Consider the following 20114-nt stretch of genomic DNA (forward strand, 5'->3'; position numbering starts at 1 on the left):
AAAATTAATTTGAGTATGCGTGCCACTGAATCACCTAGAAATAGTGAAAATTTTCTGTTTGTCTTTCCTTTTGTCTGATACTTTTATTTCTTTTCTGGCCTTATTATGATAGGCAGTGAGTGAAATAGAGGTAGAGAGGGTAAGCAGATATCCTTTGCTCCTCATAGTAAAAAGCTGATTTCCAGCATTTCAGTTTTAGCATTCTCTCTTTTAGATCAAGGGCATACTTATTTTTGTATGGAATAATAAGAGTTTTTTTCTTTTATTTTAATTTTTTAATCTTGAATGGATATACATTTATTTATTTTTTTCAGGAGCATCTAGGTGGCTCAGTTGGTTGAGCATCTGACTTCAGCACGAGTCATGATCTCACAGTTCCTGAGTTGGAGCCCTGCGTTGGGCTTGCTGCTGTCAGTGTGGAGCCTGCTTTAGATCCTTTGTCCCCTTTCTCTCTGCCCTTCCCCACTTCTGTCTCAAAAAATAAATAAACATTTTTAAATTAAAAAAAATAAACATAATTTTTTTCAATACATGGCATGTATTGAAATCATTTGATATTTATCCTCTAGTAAATTAACTTGTCAAACTGCAATGATCTATTTTCTGATGTAAAAACCAACATTTTATTCCTTGTGTAAACACCAATTTGGCTCTTTGGAAGTTGGTTTTGGTTTTGGTTTTGGTTTTGGCTTTAGCTTGTTTGTTGTTGTTGTTGTTGTTGTGTTGGTAAATTTCTAGTTATATGGTAATTTATAACTGTTTTCATCTTATTTTCAAATGAGTTGCATTGCAGTAAAACATACTGTCAGTTCAATACCAGCCTTAACATTTGCTTTTCCTGGCAAATACTTTCTTTTCATATATATTTCATGTATATTCTCCGATTATTGGGTGCAATGTGCTGTAAGTGTTCATTTGTTCAAGCCTGTTATATGCACGGTTCAATTCATGTGTGTCCTTATTGATTTTGATCTGCTTGTTCAATTAATTATCTTGAAAATGTGCTAAAAATCTCCCACAATAATGGTGCTTTGTCAGTTTCCCTTTGAAGCTTTCTTTTTTACCTCAGCTATCTTGAGGCTAGATAGGTGCATACAAGTGTAAATTTTTATAGTTTCTGGTGAATTAAAGTTGTTATTAGGATGGAGTAAACCTGGCTATGTCTAGAAATGCTTTCGGCTTTAAGGTCTGTTTTGTCTGATTATTGTAGATACATGATCTCTCTTTGGATATTTGCTTATTACATCTTTTTCCAAAGGCGACTTTCCTGTCTTTAACTTTCAAAGATGTCTTTTGCATGCAGAATGCATGTTGAAGGTCTTAAACTGGATGCAGGACTTGGGTTGGTCATGTGGGACAAGCAGGGACTATAGGGGCAAGCCGGTAGGAGGGAGAGATGGCCAGGTGTAGTGTGGAGATCCTGTTGATAGAAACCAGCTGATTTCCAAGAATTGAGAAATGCAGTTCCAAGCTTTGCATTTCAGAGATAATATTAACCAGGTTGCTGGACAGAATAGAGTGGTCACAAGCAGGGTCTACAGAGGGTGCTGTGTTTATTAAATAGTGGTGGTTTAAACAAAAATGAAAAAAAATTGTATAGACACAAATACCCACGGACTGCTGAAGAACTTTCTGGTTTACCCACAATAAAAACAATGGATTTGGGGCACCCTGGGTGGCTCAGTGAGTTCAGCAACCGACTCTTAGTTTAGGTTCAGGTCATGATCTCACTGCTGGTAAGCTCAAGCCCACATCGGGGTGTGCTGTGGGTTCCCTAAGACATGCATAGCTCTGTTGATTTATTGTGTGTTTGATTATCTTGCTTAGTATTAGTCTTTCTAGATGCATCTGCTAATTAATCTACCCTCTGACATTTGTAAAATTATTTTAACTGTTGTAAGTTTTATTTCTAGGGTTCCTTCTGGATTAAAAAAAAAGAATTCAACTATTTTTTGTATATTTGTCCTTATTAATATATTCCAGTGTTTGTTTTATTTCTTAAACACATTAGACATCTGACCTTGATTACTCCATAAGCTGAAAAAATCTGTTGTATACAAATTTTTTATTTGTTATGTATATCTTTCTCCAAAACATTCTCCTCCTCTTGTGTTCTCTACCAGATGGGATTGCTCTCTCTCTATCTACATAATTTCCTAAGCAAAGTCCAGGATTTCACCTTTGTCTTTCCTTTTATTCCCCCAATCCTCAATAAAGTGAAAACAATTCTGAAGCTTTACTATTACTTGAGCTTGTACCATCCTCTCCAGACCTATGACAATTTTACTTCTGCATTTTCAATTCTTGTGCCTTTTATTCATTTATTGAACAAAGGCTCTGGATAAGACTTCCAGTACTGTTAAATAAAAGTGGTGAGAGTGGGCATCCTTATCTTGTTTCTGATCTTAGAGGGAAAGATTTCAGGGTTTTACTGTTGAGTATGTAATCTGTGGGCTTGACATAGATGGGCCTGATTACATTAAGGTACATTCCCTCTAAACCCAATTTGTTAAGCATTTTTATCATTAAAGTGTATTGAATTTCATCAGATGCCTTTTCTTCCTCTATTGAGATGATCATATAATTTTTATCCTTCATGGTGTTAATGTGGTGTGTCAAATTTAATGATTTGCAGATGTTGAACAATCTTTGCGTTCTTAGAATAAATCTCATTTGATCATGGTGTATTATCCTTTTAATGCGATGTTGATTTTGGTTTGCTGGTATTTTGTTGAGGAATTTTGCATGTTTTCATCAGAGATATTAGTCTAGAAATTTCTGTTCTCGCAATGCCCTTGTTTGGTTTTGGTATCAAAGTAATGATACCAAAATGTAAAATGTAAAAAGTAATGATACCAAAATGTAAAATGAGTTTGGAAATATTCCCTGCTCTTCAATTTTTTGGAGGAGTTTGAGGATTGGTGTTAATTCTTTAAATATTTAATGGAATCAGTAATAAAACGATCTGGTCCTAGGTTTATATTTTTGCAGGAAGCTTTTTTGATTGTTGATGCAATTGCCTCATTTTTTAATGTTTATTTATATATGGGGGGGGGTAGGCAAGAGGCCAAGAGGGAAAGAGAGAGAGAAAATCAAGCAAGTTTCCCACTGTCTCTCAGAGCCTGATGTAGGATCGAACTCATCAACTGTGAGATCATGACCTGAGCTCAAATTACGAGTTGGACTCTTAACCAACTGAGCACATTAGCCAGGTGCCCCATCCGTCTCCTTATTTGTTATTGATGTGTTCTCAAGTTTTCTACTTCTTTGTGATTCAGTCTTGGTAGGTTGTAGGAATGTATCCATTTCATCAGGGTTATTCAATTTGTTGGCATGTAACTCTTGTCTACATATATTTTTTTTTAGTGAGATCGTTCCAAAATGGAAAGGTTTTCATGTCATTCACCTATGTGAAATCTTCCATATCAATTAGGATGTTTTATGAAGTATTTCATGAGAACATCAGAACTAATGCCCCAACTTTGGAGCTATATTATTTTTACTCTCAGATTCTAGGTTCCATTTATTTATTTATTTATTTTTCCAACGTTTATTTATTTTTGGGACAGAGAGAGACAGAGCATGAATGGGGGAGGGGCAGAGAGAGAGGGAGACACAGAATTGGAAACAGGCTCCAGGCTCCGAGCCATCAGCCCAGAGCCTGACGCGGGGCTCGAACTCACTGACCGCAAGATCGTGACCCGGCTGAAGTCGGACGCTTAACCGACTGCGCCACGCAGGCGCCCCTCTAGGTTCCATTTATAATTAACTATTCATTCCTCTTCTAGGAATGCACATGATATTTACTTTTCTTTGAATGTGAACTTCTCCCTATCCCATGCAAACCTGTACACTCACTTTTATTAATTCATATGTCAGCAACTTTGCAAAATCATCTCTAATTTCACAGATACTGGCTATGCTAGGTGGCTTTCCTACAAATTATTAAAACATTAAATATTTTGCCTATCTACCATTATTCCTATCTGAGTTTTTTTGAGAGCGGGGAATTGTTTTGTTTTTTGTTTGTTTTGTTTTTACAGCTTACTTACTGTGCTGTCTTCCCTATGGGATTCTGAGCTCCTAAGAAACACTGTCATATGATATAGCCTGGCCATCCTAGGAGATAAATAGCTAAATTAATTAGTAACCCATATATTTTGCTGGAAAACTCAGGGATTTTTTAGAAACAATCAGCTGCTATATACAATACCTACCCTTTTTTATGGTTAACATGTGGTGTATACATAAAAGTAAATCAAAATCTGAGCTCTCTGAATTCACTTCTAAGCATATGAGGAGGAAAAGAGAAATAAGGTATACTAAATAATGTATATTGAGCTGTGTTTGTCACCCTCTGTGAGCCCTGCCTGACCTGAGCACTTCATGTTTTTGTGTAGAAACAGCCTTCTTGAATTGTTTTTTTCTAATGTTTTTGTTGAAGTAAAAAATCACATGATCTACTTCAGAAAATGCTGCAACTGTCATTTACCCCTTGGCACATAATTTAGTGTGTGAACATTGGTGTTTCTCAGAATTATTTATTTATTTGTTTGTTTGTTTGTTTATTTATTTATTTATTTTTATGCCTGCCTAGCCTTCACTTTTCATAAGTTTGTGAGAAAAGTTAAGAGATGATTAAATTGATGGTTGTATTTTTCAATAGGAAAACATATATATCATTTACAAATTTAAGATAGAGAATAGGAAATGTGAGGGGTGCCTGGGTGGCTCAGTAGGTTAAACATCTGACTTTGGCTCAGGTCATGATCTCGTTGTTAGTGAGTTTGAGCCCCACATCAGGCTCTGCACTGACAGCTCAGAGCCCAGAGCCCGCTTCAGATTCTGTGTCTCCCTCTCTCTCTGCCTCTCCCTCACTTGTGCTCTGTCTCTATCTCTCAAAAATAAATAAACATTAAAAGAAAATAGGAAATGTGAACTTCACTCACAGATCATTGGTTTAATATATATGCTGGCTTCTCTCGCATCAACGTGACCATCATGTTGCATTAAATATTCTTGAGTAGAGGTAAACTATAACTGTTAGGAATGTAGACTGAAAAGAAGTGAGTTTCTGTCTGTAAAAGCTATGGGGTCAGTTCCCATTCTCTCTCTCTCTCTTAAGCAGAAATGTTATTGGAGGGTTTCTGTTGAGGATGGCATCCCAAAATTAATAACAATAACCAAAAGAATAAAAATATAAACAATGAAAAAATTCATTAGCACTGGAACACAGAGAATAATGCCCTTCCAATCTTACAGACATGACAAATTTTCTTTTTATTTAAGAGGCATAGAATCAGAGAAAATAAGAGAGAAACTATAACAGACTACATCTTACTAGTGGCTCCAGATGGCCATTCAAACCAGAAGCCAGTTGACAAAGAAGTACAATAAATAATTTTTTTAAGTAAATGGTGAGACCTGTATTTTAAAGCAAACCTCAGTGACCCCCATGATATTTCCATATATATTTATGCACTCAATAAACTGAATATGTCAGAAATAGGTTAGTACCAGGTATGTTTTTAGATTAAAATATAAGAAAACAATGTAAGAGAATTGCTGCTGTCATATGTACACAAACATTTCTGAATAGCAGAGTAAAAGAAGAAAGTATCAAATTAAAGATTGATATTTAGGTTTTCCAAACACGAATAATAGCTATAAACTGAAAGCTATAAAAGAAAAGGGCAAATAAAGGAATTACAAAAAGGACATGCAAATTTATGACAGGGAAAAAAAGTATGCAATTCCAATATGAAACACTATTAGAAAATTTTAAGAAAATATAATCATAAAAATAATATATGCTAAAAAATAATAATATATGCTAGAATTTACAAGTCATTTTATTTTTTTAATATAATTTATTATTAAATTGGCTAACATAACAGTGTGTACAGTGTGCTCTTGGTTTTGGGGGTAGATTCCTGTGGTTCATGCTTACATCCAACACCCGGTGCTCATCCCAAAAAGTGCCCTCCTCAATACACATCACCCATGTTCCTCTCTCCCCCTGTCGCCCCATCAACCCTCAGTTTGTTCTCTGTATGTAAGAGTCTCTTATGGTTTGTCTCCCTCCCTTTCTGTTGATAATTTTTTTTTTCCCCTTCCCTTCCCCCCTGGTCTTGTGTGAAGTTTCTCAAGTTCCACATATGAGTGAAAACATGATATTTGTCTTTCTCTGACTGATTTATTTCACTCAGCATAGTATGTTTCACTTCCATCCACATTGTTGTAAATGGCATGATTTCGTTCTTTCTCATTGCCAAGTAGTATTCCATTGTATATATAAACCACATCTTCTTTATCCATTCATCAGTTGATGGACATTTAGGTTCTTTCCATAATTTGGCCATTGTTGAAAATGATGCTGTAAATGTTGGAGTAGATGTGCCCCTATGAATCAGCACTCCTGTATTATTTGGATAAATTCCTAGTAGTGCTATTGCTGAGTTGTAGGGTAGTTCTATTTTTAATTTTCTGAGGAACACTGTTTTCCAGAGCGGCTGCACCAGTTTGCATTACCACCAACAGTGCAAGAGGGTTTCCGTTTCTCCACATCCTTGCCAGCATCTATAGTCTTCTAATTTGTTCATTTTAGCCACTCTGACTGGCGTGAGGTGGTATCACAATGTGGTTTTGACTTTTATTGACGTGATGAGGAGAGATGTTGAGCATTTTTTCATGTGTCTATTGGCCATCTGATGTCTTCTTTGGAAAAGTGTCTATTAATGTCTTCTCATTTCTTCACTGGATTATTTGTTTTTTGGGTGTGGAGTTTGGTAAGTTCTTTATAGATTTTGGATACTAGCCCTTTATCTGATATGTCATATGCAAACATCTTCTCCCATTCCATCAGTTGCCTTAAAGTTTTGTTGATTGTTTCCTTTGCAGTACAGAAGCTTTTTATCTTGATGAGGTCCCAATAGTTCATTTTTGCTTTTAATTCCTCTGCCTTTGGAGATGTGTCAAGTAAGAAATTGCTGAGGCTGAGATCAAAGAGGTTGTTTCCTGCTTTCTCCTCCAGGATTTTGATGGTTTCCTGTCTCACATTCAGGTCCTTCTTCCATTTTAAGTTTATTTTTGTGAATGGTGTAAGAAAGTGGTCTAGTTTCATTCTACTGCATGTTTCTGTCCAGCTCTCCCAGTACCATTTGTTAAAGACCCTGTCTTTGTTTGCATTGGATACTCTTCCCTGCTTTGTCAAAGATTAGTTGGCCATACATTTGTGGGTCCAATTCTCGGTTCTCTATTCTATCCCATTGGTCTACGTGTCTGTTTTTGTAACAATACCATACTGTCTTGATCATTACAGCTTTGTAGTAGGGGCTAACGTCTGGGATTGTGATGCCTCCCACTTTGGTTTTCTTCTTCAATATTACTTTGGCTATTCGGGATTTTTGTGGTTCCATACAAATTTTAGGATTGTTTGTTCTAGCTTTGAGAAGAATTCTGGTGCCATTTTGATTGGAATTGCATTGAATGTGTAGATTGCTTTGGGTAGTACTGACATTTTAACAATATTTATTCTTCCAATCCATGAGTATGGAATGTTTCTCCATTTCTTTGTGTCTTCTTCAGTTTCCTTCATAAGCTTTCTATAGTTTTCAGCACACAGATCTTTTACATCTTTGGTTAGGTTTATTCCTAGGTATTGTATGGTTCTTGGTGCAATTGTGAATGGGATCAGTTTCTCTATTTCTCTTCCTGTTGCTGCATTATTGGGGTATAAAAATGCAACCAATTTCTGCACATTGATTTTGTACCTTGCGACTTTGCAGAATTCCTGTATCAGTTCTAGCAGCCTTTTGGTGGAGGAGTCTTTCAGGTTTTCCACATAGAGTATCATGTCATCTGCTAAAAGTGAAAGGTTGACTTCTTCTTTGCCAGTTCTGTTGTCTTTTATTTCGTGTTGTTGTCTGATTCCTGATGCTAGGACTTCCAACACTATGTTAAACAACAGTGGTGAGAGTGGAAAGCCCTCTTGTGTTCCTGATCTCAGAAGGGTAGTTCTCAGTTTTCCCCATTGAGGATGGTTTTACCTGTGGGCCTTTAGTATATGGCTTTTATGACATTTAGGTATGTTCCTTCTATCCCAACTTTCTTGAGCGTTTTACTAATAAAGGATGCTGTATTTTGTCAAATGCTTTTTCTGCATCTATTGACACGATTATATGGTTCTTATCCTTGCTTTTATTAATGTGATGTATCACATTGATTGATTTGTGAATATCGAACCAGCCCTGAAGCCCAGGAATGAATCCACTTAATTGTGGTGGTTAATTCTTTTAATATGCTGTTGAATTCGATTTGGTAGTATCTTGTTGAGAATTTTTGCATCCATGTTCATCAGGGATATTGGCCTGTAATTCTCATTTTTTGTAGGGTCTCTGTCTAGTTTGGGAATCAAGGTAATGTTGGCTTCATAGAATGAGTCCAGGAGCTTTCCTTCCATTTCTGTTTTTTGGAACAGCTTGAGAAGTACAGATATTACCTCTGCTTTAAATGTCTAGTAGAAGTCCCCCGGGAAGCCATCTGGCCCAGGACTCTTATTTGTTGGGATATTTTTGATAACTGATTCAATTTCTTCACTAGTTATGGGTCTGATCAAATTTTCTATCTCTTCTTATTTGAGTTTTGGTAGTGTGTGGGTGTCTAGGAATTTGTCCATTTATTCCAGGTTGTCCACTTTGCTGGCATATAATTTTACATAGCATTCGCTGATAATTGCTTGTATTTCTGAGGGATTGGTTGTGATAAGTCCATTTTCATTTGTGATTTTATCCATCTGGGACCTGTCTCTCTCTCTCTCTCTCTTTTTTTTTTTTTTTTTTTGAGAAGTCTGCCTAGGGGTTATCAATTTTGTTTATTTTTTCAAAAAACCAGCTCTTCGTTTCATTGATCTGTTCTACTTTTTTTTTCTGATTCTATATTATATATCTTTGCTCTGATCTTTATTGTTTCTCTTCTTCTGCTAGCCTTTGGGTTTCTTTGCTGTTCTGCTTCTAGTTCCTTTAGGTGTGCTGTTAGATTTTGTACTTGGGATTTTTCTTGTTTTTTAAGATAGGCCAGGATTGCAAAGTATTTTCCTCTTAGGACTGCCTTTGCTGCATCCCAAAGGGTTTGTACTGTTGTGTTTTCATTTTCATTTGTTTCCATATATTTTTAATTTCTCCTTTCATTGCCTGCTTGATCCATTCATTCATTAGTAGGATGTTGTTTAACCTCCATGCATTTGGAGGTTTCCAAACTTTTTCCTGTGGTTGATTTTAAGTTTCATGGCATTGTGATCTGAAAGTGTGCATGGTACGATCTCAATCCTTTTATATTTATTGAGGGCTGTTTTGTGACCCAGTATGTGATCTGTCTTGGAGAATGTTCCATGTTCACTAGAGAAGAATGCATATTCTGCTGCTTTAGGATGACATGCTCTGAATATATATGGCAAGCCCATCTGATCCAGTGTATCATTCAGGGCCATTGTTTCTTTATTAATTTTCTGCCTAGATGATCTGTCCATTGTTGTAAGTGGAGTATTAAAGTCTCCTGCAATTACCACATTCTTACCAATGCGAGTGCTTATGTTTGTGATTACTTGTTTTATATAATTGGATGCTTTCAAATTGGGTGCATAAACATTTATAATTGTTAGCTCTTCTTGGTGGACTGGCCCCATAATGCCCTTCTTCATTTCATGTTACAGCCTTCAGTTTAAAATTTATTCTGTCTGATATAAGTATGGCGATTCCAGCTTTCTTTGGACTTCCAGTAGCATGATAGGTGGTTCTCCATCCCCTCAATTTCAATCTGAAGTTGTCCTCAGGTCTAAAATGGGTCTCTTGTAGACAGCAAATAGATTTTTGTTTGTTTGTTTGTTTGTTTTTAATCCATTCTGATACCCTACATCTTTTGATTGGAGCATTTAGTCCACTTACATTCAGTGTTATTACTGAAATATATGGATTTAGAGTCATTGTGTTATGTGTAGCTTTCATGCTTGTAGTGATGTCTCTAATCCTTTGTGGTCTTTGCAACATTCCATTCACAGATTCCCCCTTAGGATTTCTGGTAGGGCTGGTTTAGTGGTGAAGAACTCCTTCAGTTTTTGTTTGTCTGGGAAAACCTTTATCTATCTTATTCTGAATGACAGGCTTGCTGGATAAAGGACTCTTGGCATATTTTTCCTATTCAGCACATTGAGTATTTTCTGCCACTCCCTTCTGGCCTGCCAAGTTTCAGTAGATAGGTCTGCTACCACCCTTGTGTGTCTACCCATGTAGGTTAAGGACCATTTGTTGCCAGTTACTTTCAGAATTTTCTATCTTTGTATTTTTCTAGTTTCACTATGATGTGTCATGCAGAAGATTGATTCAAGTTATGTCTGAAGGGAGTTCTCTGTGCCTCCTGGATTTCAATGTCTGTTTCCTTCACCAGGTTGGGGAAGTTCTCAGCTATGATTTGTTCAAGTACACCTTTTGCCACCCCCCCCCCCAAACTTCTTCTGAAACTCCTATGGTACAGATATTATTCCATTTCATTGAATCACTTAGTTCTCTAATTCTCCCTTCATGGTCTAGAATTTTTTTTTTTTATCTCTTTTTCTTAACTTCATCTCTTTCTGTAAGTTTATGTCCTCTTTCACTTATTCTCACCTCTTCCATCTTCAGTCTTTGCTGTCACTGCCTCTAATTTATTTCACACCTCATTTACAGCATTTTTAAATTTTTTGTGACTATTTTTTAGTTCCTTGATCTCTGCAGCAATCGATTCTCAGCTGTCTTCTATACTTTTTTCAAGCCCAGTGATTAATTTTATGACTCTTATTCTAAATTCTTATTCAGTTATATTGTACATGTCTGTGTTGATCAATTCTTTAGTTGCAATTTCTTCCTGGAATTTCTTTTGAGGGCATTTCTTCTGTTTTGTCATTTTGCCTAGTTTCCTGTCCCTTACATGTTTTAAAAGCTTGTTATGTGCCCTGCACCTGAGAGTACTACTATATTAAAAAGGGGTCATACATTGTCAGGGCCTGATCCTTCAGGAGGTGTTTTCTGGAGTGTGTTATTTGCTCTCTGTTGTTGTGACTTGGATGCTTTATCTCCCTACTCATGTTGATGTTTTGGACCTTCCACCTGGTGTGCTTTGATTTGTTCACTGAAGTAACCCTGGAGAAGAAAACAAAAAACAAGTAAAAACAAAAACAAAGAAAAATAACACAAAAACACCAGCTACAACAAAACAACTAAGCGGGGAAAAAAAAAAAAAAAGAAGAGAAAATTCACCAGGCAGAGAAACTAAATGGCTTAATCCAGTGGCAGAGAGAGAGGGAGAGAGAGAGAGAAGAAATTAAAGAGGATATAGAATAGGTATAAAGAGAATACATTAAATATGTCTGCTTAAATAAGCCAACAACCAGACTAACCAGACTGGAGAGAAGAAATAAGGTGGAGAAAAGGAAGAAAAATAAATAAATAAATAAAATAAAATATATATATATATATATATATATATATATATATATATATAATAAGAATTATACAAGAATTAAATCAGAAAATACCAAACCACTGGGTGCCTTGGAACTGGTGGCAGTGCTGGTCTGGAAGAGAGGCTGTCTGATTCATCAGTGTCAATCTTGCTCCCATACATACGCAGTTACCTGGCAGGGAGGGCGTGGTTTGTGTGGGCGGGGCCTGCCTCCCTTGTGGGCCCCCTGTTGGGCCTGAGGCCTCACCTTGGTGGTGCTAGGGAGAAAAATGGTGACACCCCAGTCTCTCCTCCATGGACCAGGTGTCCTAAGCCATTCTGTTCCACATCCTCACACTGCTACAGGTGTGAAAAAGGAGGTTTGTCCCCCTCTACTAACTCCTGTGCCTCCCCTGTGCTCAGCTGGGATTTAAACCCTGGTGTCTTAAAGGGTCCCACTCCCTGCAGCTTGGTTCTGGGAAAGTGCCTCTCTGTGCAGCCCATATATGACTTCTGGCTGGAGGGTGCAGGCTGTCTTTATCCTTTGAGCGGTTATATACCTTCTTCCCACAGCACTCCAGGGAGGGGATCGCTTTCTCCCACCGCAGACTTTGCCTCTGAACTAGTTACCAAGCCCGGGGCTGGCTCCCCTCCACCCCAGGTGTGCAACAGGGCAGCCAGCCCCAGTCTGGAGAAAGCCCAGTAGTTAGAGATTGGATCTTTCTCCCTCCTGGTCCATGGTTTTTCTCTTGTCCAAATACCATCCCCTCTTACACTTTCACAGTCTCTCTTTCTCTGCCCTTTGTCTCCCTGCAGAAGGGGATCCCTACCCTCCGTGCCTACCCAGCACATTTTATCTCTCTCAGTTTGCAATCACACGCCTATGGCCCTCCAGGTTGTCCCCGTGGGTCCCTGGAGACATCTCTGTCACTTTGCAGCCCTGACTCTTGGAATTCAAAGTCCTTTGGCCTCAACACTGCTGTGTTTGAGGGACAAGGGAATTTCGGGTCCCCTTACTTCTCCGCCATGTTGTATCTCCAGCCTCTCACAAATCATTTTAAATGGCAAACAAATTCATAAAAAACAAAAAACTCAAAATGAAATAAGATTGACATACCTTACTCCTTTCAAATTGCATGTTTTTTAAAAAAAGAAAACACCCAATATTTTCAATGTGGAAGGAGTGAATAAGTTCCCTTTGGTGTGACTGATGAGAGTGTAAATTAGCTCAGACTGCCTCCCCCCAAATTTGCAATGTCCATCAAAGGCTTTAAAACTGAGCATAATTTTTTTTTACGTTTATTTATTTTTATAAGACAGACAGAGTGCAAGCTGGGTAAGGGCAGAGAGAGAGGGAGGCACAGAATCTGAAGCAAGCTCCAGGCTCTGAGCTGTCAATGCAGAGCCCGACATGGGGCTCAAACCCATGAACCGGGAGATCATGACCTGAGCCTATGTTATGTGCTTAACCAACTGAGCCACCCAAGCACCCCAAGACTGAGTATAATCTTATACTTAGAAATTCATTGTATAAATGAATCATCATAGGGAAATATCCATGAAAGGATGTCAAAATTTTTCTAGATTGGCATTTGTTGCAGTTCACTCCTGATTACTACCTCAACATCTACCTCATCATACACGTGGCCAAGAGTTACTGAGAATAGTTTATTTTTCAATTACATTGCAAATAAATTTCCTTTAATATATTTCTCTCTTCACTGAGGCATCCCTAAGCCTGAGTCACACTCAATACAGCTTTACTAGAGGGGATGCACCTATGCACAAAATGTCCAGGTGAAACAGTGATTTTTAACAACGGAGAACTGAATGATTGAGTGGTTTCACCAAGCTGCTGTTAGAGTTAATTTCTGTCTTCTTCAAAATCAATAATCCTAACTACGAAGCTACCATACTCTCCTAAGGTGTTGGTTAAATTCATTATGAGAGGGGCGCCTGGGTGGCTCAGTAGGTTAAGCGTCCAACTTCGGCTCAGGTCATGATCTCACGGTCCGTGAGTTCGAGCCCCGCATCGGGCTCTGTGCTGACTGCTCAGAGCCTGGAGTCTGTTTCAGATTCTGTGTCTCCCTCTCTCTCTGACCCTCCCCCATTCATGCTCTGTCTCTCTCTGTCTCAAAAATAAATAAACGTTAAAAAAAATTTAAAAAAATTCATTATGAGATACCTAAGTGATGGATATTATACAATCATTGAATCAACTATTATAGCAATGTATTAATTTATATAAGGCGTTGTATGTTATAAATTAACAGCTATAAAATCACATGGAAATAGTATAAAGGTTATTGCTTCTGTTTTGTGTTTATGTGCATATATATACACATATACATGTAAAACTCAAAATAGTTAACAGTGATTATCTCTACGTTAAGTAGCAGGGCTTTTCTGTTACTTTTCTCCTTGTGGTTTAAAAAAAAATTGTTCATTTTCAAAGTTTCTTACAATGGATATTTTAAAAAGTAAAAACTAATTTTAAGAAGAGAGGTTATAAAAGGCTGACCCAGTAAATTATCTGTACATACCCATTCCTTCAAAATCAATTAAAATTAAATACAGTAATGGAAAATGAAAGGATCTTCAGAAATAGAATAAGGTGCAAATAATTCACTGGAAGTAGCATCAACATGAAAGAAATGTAGGTTTCTCAGACAAACGTTTCACCTTTGTTAAGGAGTTGTGTATAATTCTTTAATGGGAACTAGCTAACCTAGCCACTATGGGTGTATTTCCCAGATTCTCTGTGTCACTTTAAAGCTTGATATGTCCCCCCTCAATTTCTGTAAGTGTTGTCTCCTTGAAGTGTGCATTCCTTCAACTCTGCTTGGAGAGCTTCCCAGAGCCACTGGGTCTACTTAGGAGATATTTCTGAGAGTTTATGCCCCACTCTCCAAATGTTTTTAGCCCATGATTGAGGTGCAAGAGGCCCAAAGTATAGTCATCTTGCCTCAGGCTGCAACAGCTCCACGACATAATATACTGGAGAATTCCCCTGAATTTGAATTTGCACTCTTGCCTGACTTCTTCCTTTTCCATATTTTACTTTTTCCACCTTCTAATGGCATCTACTGAAAGCAATTTTAGCAAGTCACTGGCACATTAAGGCTCAGGAATCTTCATTTCAGACTTTACATTTGAAGAACACATTTTCAGGAATTAAGTGCATGACTGATTTGAAGGTAGGATTGGTGGGGGAGTTTGTGGTCCTACAGAGGCTGAATCATAATAGTAACTCATAAGCCACGCCTCACCCAAATATATAAAGGGAAAGTAAACTGAGAAATTCATTAGTATGGAGGTCATCTCAAGGATGGTGGGAATTCATTCAAGTGTCTAAAAAGGTCGGCTTAGGAGCAATAGTTCAATTTTTCTTTCTCTCTTTTTAAAAGAAACAAAAAATTCCTTGTCAGAAAAGGTGACCTAGTTATAATGTAATGATTGTGTAAATGAATGGGAAAAAAACAAGACTGTATTCAGGGATAGCACGTGAGAGTTTCTTGTTAATATTTGGATGAAGGACAATGGCAAACTAAAGTAGCTTTTTCGGTGTAGAGAAATGAAATCAAGAAACACAAAGGGAGTTGATTTTACCAGAATTGATCACTGATAAGAGGCACAGAATAGATGATTTTAGTGAGGGCTTCCTTGCCATTTATAAATTGTGAGACCTTAAACAAGTTATTTGACTAATCAAAATCTCACTTTCTTTGTGGGTAAAATCGATCATAAGGATTTGCTTGTCTGAGACAGTTTAAACTTCCGTAAGAAAAGACTGTAAGGTAGGCTTATAAAAAACAGAAATTTGTTTCTCACAATTCTGAAGGCTGGAATCCAAGATCAAGGCAGAGGCAGATTTGGTGCCTGGTGAGAGCCCACTTCCTCTTATGCCTCATGCACGGCCATCTTTTCACAGTGTCTTCACATGGTAGAAAGAGCAGAGAGCTCTCTGGGGTCTCTTTTATAAGGTCAGTAATCTCAGTCATGAAGGTTCAGCCATTGTGACCTAACCATTCCCCAAATGCCTTACTTCCAAATACAAACACACTAGGGATTAGGTTTAAACATCTAAGTTTTGGAGGGACAAAAACATTCAGTCTAAGGTATTACCCCGTCAGTGCCTTGTGCAGATAAAGTAAAATAAAATATTTAATGAATTTAGCACAGTGGGTGGTATATAGTCAATGTTTGATAAGTGTGAGAATAAGATTGTATGTATGGGATATGTGAGAGGGCAAATAATCAGATGATCCTGAGGATTTTAACTTAGACAAATGGACCAACAATCAAATATAAAGAGTTAAATATCTACCCCTTCAAAAGTTGAAGCATGAAGGTTTCCAAATCTCTGTCCCTCCTTTTCCCTTTGACCTCTGCTCTCCATATCTGATTAAGATTTTACAAAACCTATCAATCTGAGATTTGAGGATCAGCCCAAAACACGTCTAGGTGGTTTGTAAGAGGGGGAGGGAAGATGTGTAAGATAGAAAATTTTCCCTAAAATGAGAATACACAAACATTGTCAGACAATGAAATGTATTCTGTTGATATTCAAGAAAACATTTTTACATCAGGAAACAAATGTGCTGTTGGCATTTTTCAGGTATGTGTGTTAGTGCATACCCGTGGATTCTTATATGCATAATTAGTGTACTTTAACAACCTCACATGTATTTTACTTGGTAATAAAGACTAAAATACCTCAAAATTTAGTCATAAAATCAAGGCTAACAGAGGAAGGTCATTCCATCCACACTAGTCTTTCTGACAAGTAATTGCTTTGTGTTGATCAAGCAACATTTTTCTAACAGTGTTCTTGCCATAGTGTCTGTCAAAGACCCATCATGCTTCCCTATAATAAACTCTATTTTCTAGAAGCCTATGCATTGGTCAGACAAATAAACAGTGCCGTGACATTTTTCTTGCAGAATGTGGTCTTGTTCTGAAAGCAATTTTCCTTGTATAATTTCTATTTGAAAATCCATTCATTTGTGACAGCAGTGTAAAGAGAACATTAATTTTAGTAGTTTGGGGATTGTTTTCCTTAGTGGGCAATGCAACATTGCCTATGACATTGGGGAAATAGTAAAATTGACACCCTGCTGGCAACCTCTCAGGAATAGGGCTCTCAGAGAGACTAAGAAATGGGCTTCATGCAACTTTGTTGTGGCTATTTGGAGATCCCGTGTATCAAAAGCTTAATGTGTTTTAGAAATAACACCTTGGTCCCATAGTTGGAATAGCCATCTTTATAAAGTGCCAAACTCTCTTTGTGGAGTGAGCCAATTTCTTTAATTCATAGGGGTTTCCAGTTGAAATTGGGGGGATAAAAAAGATTAGAAATGGTGGAGACAGCTAGAGGTTTCAGATCTCTCAGTTCTATAAAAGCTCCCTTTCTAAATGCAATTACACAGAGACATATTTGGGTAGAACTGCATTTTTCAGGAATCAGGGAGACTGTACTGCATGATACAAAATATGTTAAGCTGCCTGTGCCTAATACATACTAGAGATGATTGTTAAAATACAGATTTCTAGATCCCAACCTGAAGCCTCTCTTTAAGGGATGGAGCCTGTGTTTGCTTGTTTGTTTTTATAAATGAAGTTGTTATGTTACTTATAATAGGTGACATACCAGGATGTGTCTTCACATAGAATATGAAGGAAAATACCAGTATAATATTTAAATATATGACTTTGGCCAGAAACAGACTGTGATGAATACTATTTCCGGAATTTACTATTTACTAAACTCAAGAAAGGATTTCATCTTTTTTTTTTTTTTTAATTTTAATATAGTTGGCACAAAACTTTACATTAGTTTCAGGTGTACAACTTAGTGATTTGATAAGTTTATACATTATGCTATGTTCACCAAAAGTATAGCTACCGTCTGTCCCATTACATCACCATTACAGTATCATTGACTCTATTCCTTACGTTCTACTTTTTATTCCTGTGACTTACTCGTCCCATAACTGGAGGCCTGTATCTCTGTCTCCCCTTCACCCATTTGGCCCAACCCCCACTCCCCTCCTTTCTGTCAACCATCAGTTTGTCCTCTGTATTTATAGTTCTGATTCTGGTTTTTGTTTATTCATTTTTTTTAAATTTCACTCATGAGTGAATCATATGGTATTTATGTTTCCTAGTCTGACTTATTTCATTTAGCATAATACCCTTCCGGTCCATCCATGTTGTCCCAAATGACAGAATCTCATCCATTTTTATGGCTGTGTAATATCCCATTATGTATATATGGGATTCCTTTATCCCTTCATCTATTGATGAACACTTTATACCTTCATCTATTGATGAACACTTAGGTTGTTTTCATGTCTGGGCTATTGCAAATAATGCTGCAGTAAACACAGGGGTACATATATCTTTTCAAATTAGTATTTTCATTTTCCCTGGGTAAATACTTACTAGTCAAATTTTTGGATCATTTGGCATTTTTATTTTTAATTTGTTGAGGAACCTCCATAGTATTTTCCATAGTGGTTGTACCAATTTATCTTCCCAACAACAGTGTATGAGGGTTCCTTTTGCTCCACATATTCACCGACACTTGCCATCTTGTCTTCTTGATTTTAGCCATTTAGAGAGGCATGAGGTGATATTTCACTGTGGTTTTGATTTGCATTCCCCTGATATTAGTGATTTTGAGCATCTTTTCACGTGTCTGTTGGCCATCTGCATATCTTCTTTGGAAAAATGTCTACATGTCTCTTTTTATAACATGCCCACTTTTAAGTTGTTTTTTTTTTATGTCGAATTGTATGAATTCTTTATGTATTTTGGATATTAGCCCCTTATCAGATATATCATTTGCAAATATCTTCTCCCATTCATTACATTGTCTTTTTGTTTTGTTGATTTGTCCTTTGCTATGCAAAAGTTTTTATTGTGGTGTAGTCCCAATAGTTTATTTTTGCTTCTGTTTCCCTTGCTTTAGGAGACATATCTAGAAAAATATTGCTATGGTTAATGTCAGAGAAATTACCGCTTATGTTCTTCTCTAAGATTTTTATGATTTCAGCCCCTGAGTCCAAGTCTTTAATCCACTTTGAGTTTATTTTTGTGTATGATGATGTAGAAAGTAGTTCAGTTTCATTATTTTACATGTAGGTGTCCAGTTTTCCCTGGACCATTTATTGAAAAGACTATTTTCCCCCCTCCTTTCTCATAGATTACTTTACCATGTATGTGTGGGTTTCTTTCTGGTATAACTATTCCATATTGGTAGAGAAGAGTTTAAAGTGTCACTATTCACAGATCACATGATACTATACATAAAAAATATTAAAGATTCCACCCAAAAATACTAGAATAAACAAATTTAGTAAAGTGGCAGGATATATATGTAAAACTTGTATCCAGAAATCAGTAGGATTTCTGTACACTAAAATGAAGTCCCAGAAAAAGAAATTAAAAAAAACAAAAAACATCCAATTTACAATTGCACCAAAAAAGAATAACATAGCTAGGAACAAATTTAACCAAAGAGGTGAAAGATATGAACTCTGAAAACTAGAAACATTGATGAAAGAAATTGAAGATGACACAAACAAATAGAAAGATATTCCATTCTCATGGATTGGAAAAATTAAAATTGTTAAAATGCCCATATTACCCAAAGCAATGTACAGACTCAGTGAAATCCCTATCAAAATAACAACCACATTTTTGCAAAACTAGAACAAATAATAGTAGAATCTGTATGGAACCACAGAAGACCCTGAATAGCCAAAGCAATCCTGAGAAGGAAGAACAAAGCTGAAGATATTGCAATTACAAATTTCGAGGTACACTACACAAAGCTATACTGATCGAGACAGTGTGGTAGGGACATTCATCTTTCTTAATCTCAATTTCCTTTGCAAAACAGAGATGTGTGCTAGATTTTCCATTGCATTATGGTCTCAAGGATTCTGCTTTTGATACAAGATCCCAATGTACTTTATTCCCCAAACTGCAGTAGCAACAACAATAACAAATGCTTAATTCTTGTAAAATTTGATATTCCATAAAATGAATGAAATGAATTTAGGACCTCTCCTGTAAATAAAAAAGTGTTTGAAGGTAAAACTGAGGTCACAAAATTTAATTTTTATAAGCAGGCATGAGTTGTTCTACTATATTTAAAGCAAGAGATGTCATGTTTTTATGGTTTTCAAGAACAAATGACAGCTGGATTGAAGCCAATACACTAAAGTTTCCAGCAATTTTTAAGGCATTCTTCTCTTTTTTTTTTCTTTATCCAAGCACAAAGATTCAGTGACCCAGTATAAAATGGAAAGTTCCCTGATATACCATCTTTATTGTTGTTGTAGAATCTTGTCCAATCCCAGATTGCCCATTGTGGTAGATTGAAAAATGGTCCTCTCCCAAGATGTACATGTCCCTGGGCCCTGTGATAACATTCTGTTGCATTTCAAGAAAGAATTGAGTTTGAAAGTTTATAGCCAACTACTCTTACAATAGATTATCCTGGATTCTACAGATTGGTCCAATGTACTCATAAGAGTCCTTTAATGGTGGAATAAGGAGCCAGAAAAGTTAGTCAGAATCAGAGATGGGGGTGGGGAGATAGACAGACAGACAGACAGGCAGATAGGGAGACA

The sequence above is a fragment of the Lynx canadensis genome, chromosome B1 (assembly GCF_007474595.2).
Source record: "Lynx canadensis isolate LIC74 chromosome B1, mLynCan4.pri.v2, whole genome shotgun sequence".
Lineage (NCBI taxonomy): Eukaryota > Metazoa > Chordata > Mammalia > Carnivora > Felidae > Lynx > Lynx canadensis.